Source organism: Octodon degus, unplaced genomic scaffold, assembly GCF_000260255.1.
Source record: "Octodon degus isolate 3935 unplaced genomic scaffold, OctDeg1.0 scaffold00299, whole genome shotgun sequence".
Taxonomy (NCBI): Eukaryota; Metazoa; Chordata; class Mammalia; order Rodentia; family Octodontidae; genus Octodon; species Octodon degus.
In genome coordinates this window covers 1,199,133-1,207,812 of record NW_004524875.1, presented here as the reverse complement: position 1 = coordinate 1,207,812, position 8,680 = coordinate 1,199,133, and the positions used below count along the sequence as shown (strand labels likewise).

General features: G+C 49.1%; 1 protein-coding gene across 2 annotated transcripts in view; it reads left to right on the top strand.

The window, feature by feature from the left end:
• The first annotated feature begins 8,419 nt into the window (after nucleotides 1-8,419).
• Nnt (nicotinamide nucleotide transhydrogenase) overlaps nucleotides 8,420-8,680 on the top strand; it is a 94,043-nt gene continuing 93,782 nt past the window's right edge. The window contains exon 1 of one of the 2 annotated variants that reach the window (XM_023707578.1): nucleotides 8,420-8,515. The gene's annotated coding sequence lies outside the window, so the exon portion shown is untranslated. The other variant, XM_004647298.3, reaches the window with a different exon arrangement.

The following is an 8,680-nucleotide window of genomic DNA, read 5'->3' as shown; positions in this document are numbered from 1 at the left end:
TCTCTCTCTCTCTCTCTCTCTGTATATTAAGAAATAAAGCATCCCTAGCTACCAATAACGATTTATAAGTAGTTCCCAGTGTGAGCCCCAGTTGCGGTTTGTGTCTAGACGCTGCTGCGCCCGGGCCTCCAAGGACCGCAGGTGTGGCTTCTGGGAGGTGGCTGGGTCACCTGTGTGCGATTCTGGCTCAGCCAAACGAGGGATTTACTGGGGGCTGACGCGGGGAGAGGCGGGTGTGGGCGTGGCCCAGAAGGCGCGCATCCTCTGTCGCGGTGACGTTTCGCTAGTTGCTGGGACGCATACGTGGCACCGCGAGTGAAGGAAGGACAGGGTTGTTTGGCTCCGTCTGTGCGCGGTTCAGGCTGTGCAGCTGGCTCCAGGGCAGAGCGGCCGTGGCGGAGGGCAGCAGGCGCAGCAGGACCAGCGGGCAGGAGCGCCGAGCGGGCCTCGCGCGTCCGCGGGCTGCCTGCTCGGGCGGCGGGGAGCGAGCGCTCACTGCCGTCATCCAGCCCTGCGCCGGGATCGAGCGAAAGCTCCGGGACTCCGCCCGCGGCTGCCCGAGGTCCTTCCGCGCCGCCTGAGCTCGGCCGCCGCGCTCGCCGCGCCGCGCGCTGCTGCCGGCTCTGCAGGGCCCTCCGCCACGCCCCCGCCTGCAGCCGGCTGAAGCCTACTAGAGTAACCTCTTCTCCTTGGAACTGTGGGTGTCGGGTACTGTGTCTCGGCACCTTGAGCGTGACCGAGACATTATTCCGTAACACTGTTGAGCATGTTCCAGGTAGTGGCATAGGCTGCTCTAGTTTGTCCCCTCCTCAAAAGCCACCAGGCTGAGAATGTGGCAGTTAATGGGTCGCCTAGCAGAGGAAGGCGCAGCGCAGTCCTGAGGAGCCCGGCGGCCCCGTGTGGCGGAGCCTCCAGCAGGCAGCTCCCGAGGACGGAGGGGCTGCCGCGAGCGTGTGCACGCCAAGCTCAGCAGGCCTGCCGAGCCAGCGACATTTGCAAGCCAGGTGTGATGGCGCAGGCCTGTAATACCAGCCCTCAGGAGGCTGAGGCAGGAGGATGGCTGTAAGTTCCAGGCCAGCCTGAGCAACACAGTGAGGTGTTTTTTTTTTTTTTTTTGGCAGAACCGGGGATTGAACTCAAGCCCTTGTGCGCCAGTGAAGCGCTTGAGCGCTTGTTCTACTGAGCCGGTTCTCCCCGGCCCAACACAGTGAGTTTAAGGGCATCTGAACTACACACAGACTCTGTCTAAAATAAATAAATAAGTAAATAAATAAATAAATAAATAAAAGATAAATTTAAAAAGAAACACTTAAAGAATATAGTTACTTTCAAATAGTTTCATTTGGGCTGGTGAGATGGCTCAGTGGTCTAAAGCACCTACTTAGAACAAGCTTGGCAAAGCTCAGGGACCGCGGTTCAATCCCCCAGCTCCACATGCCAGCCAGCCCCGCCCCCTGGTGGGCTGAGCTGGCCACACACACACACACACACACACATAAATAAAAATAATTTCATTTACTCACCTATCTCTTCCTACACCTAATTTCTACCAGCAACATCTTATGCCAGCCAGGCTTACTGGTTCAATCAAACATTACCTTGGGGTAGCTACAGATTCACGTACAGACGTATGAAGCACCTCAGTGGTACCCCGCGCTTGCCAGTCTCTTCCAGCGGTGGGCAAGAGCCTGCCGAGCTGCAGCAGAGTGTAGCACGGTGTTAGCGTGGCGATGTTGGTGTAGGGACAGTGCAGACACTTCCTTCACCACAGGGCCCCCAGCTGCCCTTGCATTGAACTTGGGCCTTCGTGCTTGCCCGGGAAGTGCTTAATCCACTGAGCCATCTCCCCAGCTCCAACCAATCTGTTCTAAATTTCTGAATTGCATGTGACTCTCTAAGTTAGCTGCTTCTTCCAGCACAGTTCTTGGGGACTCATTCAAGTTGTGTGTGAACAGTTTGCTCCTTTTCACTGCTGAGTTGTACTCCACAGGAAGCATGCACAATAGTCTGTTGAACTACCTGGAGACTTCTAGCTTTTGGCTTGACTAACAAACCTACTGTGGGACACTCAGGGAAAGGTTTTGGTGTAGATACAAATTTTTGTTTCTTTGGGATAAATGCCCAAGAATATAACTGCTTATGGCAACAGCTTGTTTAATTGTTTAAGAAATTATTGCACTGTTTTGTAGAGTGGCGATGCCACCTTACATTCCTACTGGCAGCATAAGAGCCACCCAGTGCCCCCCACCCTTGCCAGCACTCTATATTGTCACTTTCGGGTGGCTGACTGACCAACTGTTGGCTTAACTGAAGCAAGAGGATTCGCCTGAGACAGGCACACAGACAGCCAAGTAATGTGAAGATGGAAGCAGACGCTGCTGAAATGCCTGGGAGCTGGACAGAAGAGTGCGGTGCTTTCTGCCTCAGCACCTCCAGTGGACTCAGCTTACCAAGGACACCTTGGTCTTGGGCTTCTGGCCTCTGGTGTGGTGCAAGGATACATTTCTGATATTTTGAGCTATCCAATTTGTAGTTGTCTGGAAGTTTAAAATTTTCTTCTCCCACTACAGTTTCAATAATTTTAGTTTGTGAGATAAAATCACCATATGCTAGAGTAACACAAAATACATTTATTAGTAGCCGAAATGTAAGAGCCATACACACAATTTGATATTGAAAGAGGTCAGCGAGTTGAAACGTAAATAGCATTCTAAATAGGCAGCCAAGCAAGTCATAGAAGTGTGGGAGGGAAAGCCCCAAGCAGAAGCTGTCCTCTGGACGTACAAACTCTCCTGGAAACAGTCACCAGAAGCCCCCTCTGGTCACCTCCATCTAGACCAGCATCAGAGTCCCAGCTCTCCTTGTTGGGAAAAGTGCTCTGCTCCACATGTGGCTCAAAGCAGTTTGCGCCTGCAGTTTCCGGCTGCTGTGGGTTCAGATGCCCCGTAGAGGACAGCATTTCAGAGCTGCACCTGCCTCGAAGACCTTCTGAGCATCATCTTGAAATATCCTAAAGATGCTATTTTGGGGTGGCCCATTGTGATCACCTGCTTTTTTTTTTTTTTTTTTTTTTTTTTTTTGCAGAACCAGGGATTGAACTCAGGCCCTTGCGCTTGCCAGGCAAGCACTTATTCTACTGAGCCATCTCCCCGGCCCCTCATGATATTTTTTATAGCAGTTCTGAAATAATAATATAGCCTTTGTTACCATCTTCTGAGACTGCCACAGGTATCATCACATGAGTAATATCTACATTGATTGAACAATATCCTTGATTTTTATAATTGGCACTGATTATATGGAGAGTATTCACACAGGTATGCCAAGAGTTAGTTTTTAATTTTATTTATTTTATTTTTAATTTTAAAAATTCATTTATTTGGTACAGGGTCCCACAGTGCAGCTCAGCCTAGTAGTGATCCTCCTGTCTCATCCTCCCCAGCACTGGGATTAGAGACCTGTACCACCACGCCCGGTTTTAGTGGCTGGCTCTGTGCAGGGCCAGCAGGGCACACAGTACCAGGGAATGAACCCAGGTCCTTGAGCTTGCCAGGCAGGCACTTAGACCGCTGAGCTATCTCCCCAGCCCCTTTAATTTTATTTTCAACAGATAGGGTCCATGTGTCCAGGCAAGTCTTTGAACTCCTGAAATCACGTGATGCTTCGGCATCAGTCTCCCGAGGACCAGATAGACACACACCACCTCAACTAGTGGGAGGCAGTTTTTCAGATGTTTACAGTAATTCCAAATAAAGCTAGCTCTATTTACATAGTTTGCACAAATCATCAATTATTTAAATTTGTTTTGGCAGCTCAGTGTCAGTTTTCCATCCTCCTGCAATTAAAGTGGGTAAGAATCAGTTCATTTAAATTTTTTTAAAATGTACTTGGTACAGGGTCTCACTATGCAATTCAGACTCATAGTGATCCTGCTGTTTTCAGCCTCTGCAGTGCGGGATTGTGGGCACGCAGCGCCATTCTTGGTCTCGGTGGCCAGTTCAATGTGCTCAGCATGCCTGGGGGCGGGGCCAGCGCAGTATGTGGTGCTGGGGATCGAACTTCCGTCTCTGTGCTTGCCTAAGTAGGTGATTAGTTTCCTGAGCTATCTTGCTGGCCCTTCAGTTCATTTAATTAGTTAATATTTATTTCGTAAGATCCATCACTCTTGATTGATGGCCTGAGAGAGAGCTAAGATTACATTAATGATCATTTTCCCGCCCCGTCCCATGGCACCCAGCCCCTCCCATGGCACCCACATGCTAGGCAAGTGCTGCATCAGGAGCTACATCCTCAGCTCTAACATAACAGTTGTTTTAAAACCTGCCAGGAGGCTGGGGAGATGGCTCAGTGGAATAAGCGCTTCCCTGGCAAGCGCAAGGGTCTGAGTTCAATCCCCGGTTCTGGAAAAAAAAAAAAAAAAAAAAAAAAAAAAGAAATCTGTTGCAGTTTACAATATTCCCCTTGGGCTGGTGAGATGGGTCAGTGGTCTAAAGCACCTACTTAGAACAAGCTTAGCAAAAGAAAAGCCTAGGGCCAGCCAAATAGCAAGCAGGCTCAGGGGCCAGAGATTCGATCCTGGGGCCTGCTGTGCCGGCACCCAGCCCGAGTTCAGTTCACATCTTTATCTTTTGCCACTGAAACTGCAATTGAGACTGGGCTTGGTGGTATGCGCCTGTACTCCCACCTCTTGGGAGGCTGTAAACAGGCGGATCACTTCGAGTCAGATCTAGTAGTGAGACCCTGAACACCCTGTAGACACTTCCCTAAAATAAAAAAAAAAACACCTAAAACAATAAACTGTTGATAACTGTTAAACATAGTAATAACCATGATGAAAGAGATTAAAGCTGCTATTAGCCAGACTGGTTTTGATCAGATGGTAGATTTTGGTAGAAGTCTGAAGATGGAGTTTAGTGTTTAATAACATCTCTTCCTGAGTTCAGTTCACATCTTTATCTTTTGCCACTGAGTGTCTCCAACATTGAGGCCTCCAAATAGATCTAATGGTGTATTTGCCTAAAGAGTTTATCAAATTTGCTTGCTTTCTTTCTTTCTTTTCTTTTTTTTTTTTTTTTTTTTTTTTTTTTTTGGTGGAACCGGGGATTGAAACTCAGGTCCTTGCGCTTGCCAGGGAAGCACTTATTCTACTGAGACATCTCTCCGGCCCCTTCTTCTTCTTTTCTTTTCCCCCCCCCCCCCTTCTTTTTATGTATTTAGTACAGGGTCTACAGGGTCTCACTGTTTTTCAGTTTCCCAAGCCCTGGGATTACAGGCATGTGCCACCATGCCCAGTCTCATTCGCCATCTCAGTGAGCCCCAGGGGTGAGGCTGGCAGTCCCTTTGGGGATTGAACCCCAGTTGACTCTGTTCTCCGGCCAATCCAGGATGGCCTCTGCTGAGCTATCTGGCCAACCCTCAGACCCTCAAATTTACTTCTGATGCATTAAGACGTTAATACTGAATTTTGTAAGTATTTGTGTCGACGAAGTCAAATTTCAGATGGTTTAAAATTTGATGTATATCTCGATTTTGAAATATATGTAAAATATTCAGAGCCAGGTGTGGTGGTGCACACTTATAATCCCAGCACTCTGGAGGCTGAGGCAGGAGGTTGATGGGAGCTCAAGGCCAGCCTGGGCTACTAGTGAGTTAAAGGCCAGCCTGGACTGCATAATGAGACCTTGTCTCAAACAACAACAACAACAACAACAATCCAAAAACAAAAACAAAAAAACCCAAACCTGTAAAAGAACAGTTAGTAACAGAAATTTGTAGATGCGCAAGAGTACTATCCTAAAATGAGTAATCAGAGGCCAAAACTGCCAGAGAAAGGAACAGACAGCATGATGGGTGTGGGTAATACCCTTATAATTTAGTGGGAAATGCATAATCTTCTAAAAAAAATTGGGCTGGAGAGCTAGCTCAGTGGTCCTAGTGCCTGCCTGGCAAGTGGAGGACCCGGATTCCATCCCTAGTACCACACGCCGTGCTGCTCTCCCAGCCACCGAAAGTGGGGGTGCTGGTGCAGGCCTGTAATCCCAGGGCTGGGGAGGCTGAGAGAAAAAGATCACTATGAATCCAAGCTTCCTAGCAAGACCCTGTACCAAATAAATAAAAGATTTTAAAAAATTTTAAAAAGTATACACAATAATATCTATGATTCAGAAGTAACTTACATTTACTGTTTACTCAGCTTTCTACATTTCAGATGTTTTTTACCTGCAAAGACGGCACCCAAATGATGTTGAATGTACCAATGAGCAGAATGAAGTGATTGTTATATGGTTGTGTAAAGTCATCATATGCCTGTTTACTGTTGTCAAGTTAGGTGAGCAGTATGTTGTATTTGGATTCATTCTCTCATGATAAGTAAATCAAACAGATAGATCAGAAATGTCCCAAGTCCTCCTTTTTCTCCTTGACAGCCAGAAGGGGGTGTATTTTGATTGACAGTTACAGCTGAGGCTGACCTAAATGCCCCCAAACATTTTGGGAAATGTCTGCTGGGTCCGCAGAGGGCTTAAATTTGAACCAATCAGTAACCTCAAATTTGGACCAATCCTGGATGACTCTGTCCCATGATCCTAAATGACTCTGTCCCAGAAGGCTTGCGAGCTCACCACTCCCAGCTGACTTTGTTCTCTGGCCAATCCTGGATGGCCCTAGGGGGTCAAGGTTTGACACTCAGACCAATTTTGGATGACCCTGCCCTGCTGCTGCTCCATATAAGCCACACTCCTTCCAGTTTCTTGGGTTAATCAGGCCAGCTTCCTCTGGGAGGTGTCAGTCTCCTTTCCTCTTCATGCAGCCCAGGTCCAAAGAAAGCTGTCTGCCTTGTCCTGCAGAACTGCTAGGGATTTGTTTGGATGGTCCAGGCTTCTCTGAGTAGTGTGGCAGAGCAGATGATGTTTAAAGAGAACTAGAAACACCAGGGTCTGCTAGTCCTGCAGAAGTCCAGAGACCAGTGGCTGAAACACACAAAGATCAGCGGCAGAGACTAGAAGACAATGGCTCACAACCGGCATCAACCAGTAGTGACCAGCAGCAGTGACCAGCAGCAGTGACCAGTTTTAACCAGCCAAGTCGACTGGCAGAGGCCAGCAGCATTTGGGGAGCCCAGCAGACGGAGCAGAAGCTGTGGGCAGAGCTCTGGGTAGCAGCCAAGGGGTACTGCAGCTGCTTAGGAGCTGGTAGGGGCGGCTGAGAGCCTGGACCTGTCACAGGGAAGGCCCAGAGCCAGTTGCCCTCAAAGCCTGGAGCTGCACGTTGTGCTTCTGTGACATCCATTCACATCCAGCAGAAGAACACTGACTGACAGCAAATGAAACAACATGTTGAGCATTAATTTAAGCCTGATTTCCCATTCTTGTAACTACAAACAGCTGGGACTGGATGATCCTGTAGTGAAGAGTGTCCTCTGTGAACTGTGGAATGTTTAGCAACACACCTGGCCTCTGGCCACCAGAAACTTCCCCTAATTAGTGGCAACTGGAAACGTCTCCAGACATTGCTAAATGTTCCTGTTTTTCTTTTCTTTTTGGCCCAGAAAGAGAAAGAAGTGATCTTTATTAAGTGCTGCAACCTGAAACAAAACACCGTGTGTTATAACAAGAACTTAGGTTATTATTATTTTTGCAGTGTTGGGGATAAACCCAGGTCTTGCTCGTGGCCTACCACTGAACTGCATCCCCTAAAAAGAGCTTTCATTCATTTATTTATTTATCTTCGAGAGCATTTCTCTATGTAGTCCAGGCTGGTTCTGAGCTGGCAGCAAGGCTTCTGTCTCAGCCTCCGCTGTGTGGGATTACAGGTGTGCGCCACTACGCCCGGCCACATTAAATCCTTACTCTCCTAGTGTGCTGGCCTTACCTGAGCCTGCTGCGGTGGCACTCATCACGAGTCATTATTATTTTAAAACATGGGGCCGAATCCTTTTCTGTCTGAATGCTAGCAGGACAGAGACAGCTCTTTACTTTGGACAGTAGCCAGAGTCCACTAGCTGAATGACCTTTTGTGCCAGTTAAGATGTTCTTAAGTAGAGGGCCTCATATATTTCTAAAGATATGTAACACATACTTTGCCTTATGCCTGCAAATATTTCAGTGAAGTTAAAAAGAAAAGGGACCTTACACTGACACCACATGACCAAGCTTTGGTTAAGTGAGCCGGTTCATTTTGAGTCCAAATGCACCTGCACAACGCGAGGCAGTACAATGCGAGAACAAAGAGGGGCTCGGCTTTGGAGCCCGGCTGTGGTCGGCTGGGCAAGGTCACCGTGCACGACAGATGCGGGTGTAGGAACAGCACTGGCCTCTCCGCCAAGCCGAGGCTGGAATGCACACTCGGAGACGCGCGCTCTTTTCGGGCAGTGACATCCCCTCTGCGGAATTTACCTCCCCCTCCTTGGCTGCAAAAGAAAACAACGCCCCGTCCCGCCCCCGGCCGCCTCCTCCTTCCTTCGCCCTCTCGGGTTACAGAAAATTGGGGTTTTTCCTAGAGAGTTGGGGAGAGTCAGGTACCAGCAGCAGGGCCGGGGACACCGGAGCGGGGCCGCGCAACCCGGCTCTCGGGGCGACGGGCCGGGCTCGCCCTGCAGACTCGGCCGCGAAGCACCAGGTCGGTCCGGGCTAGGGGAGGACCGGCCGGCGGGGCGCTCGGGGCTGCGCAGGCTGCTCTCCGG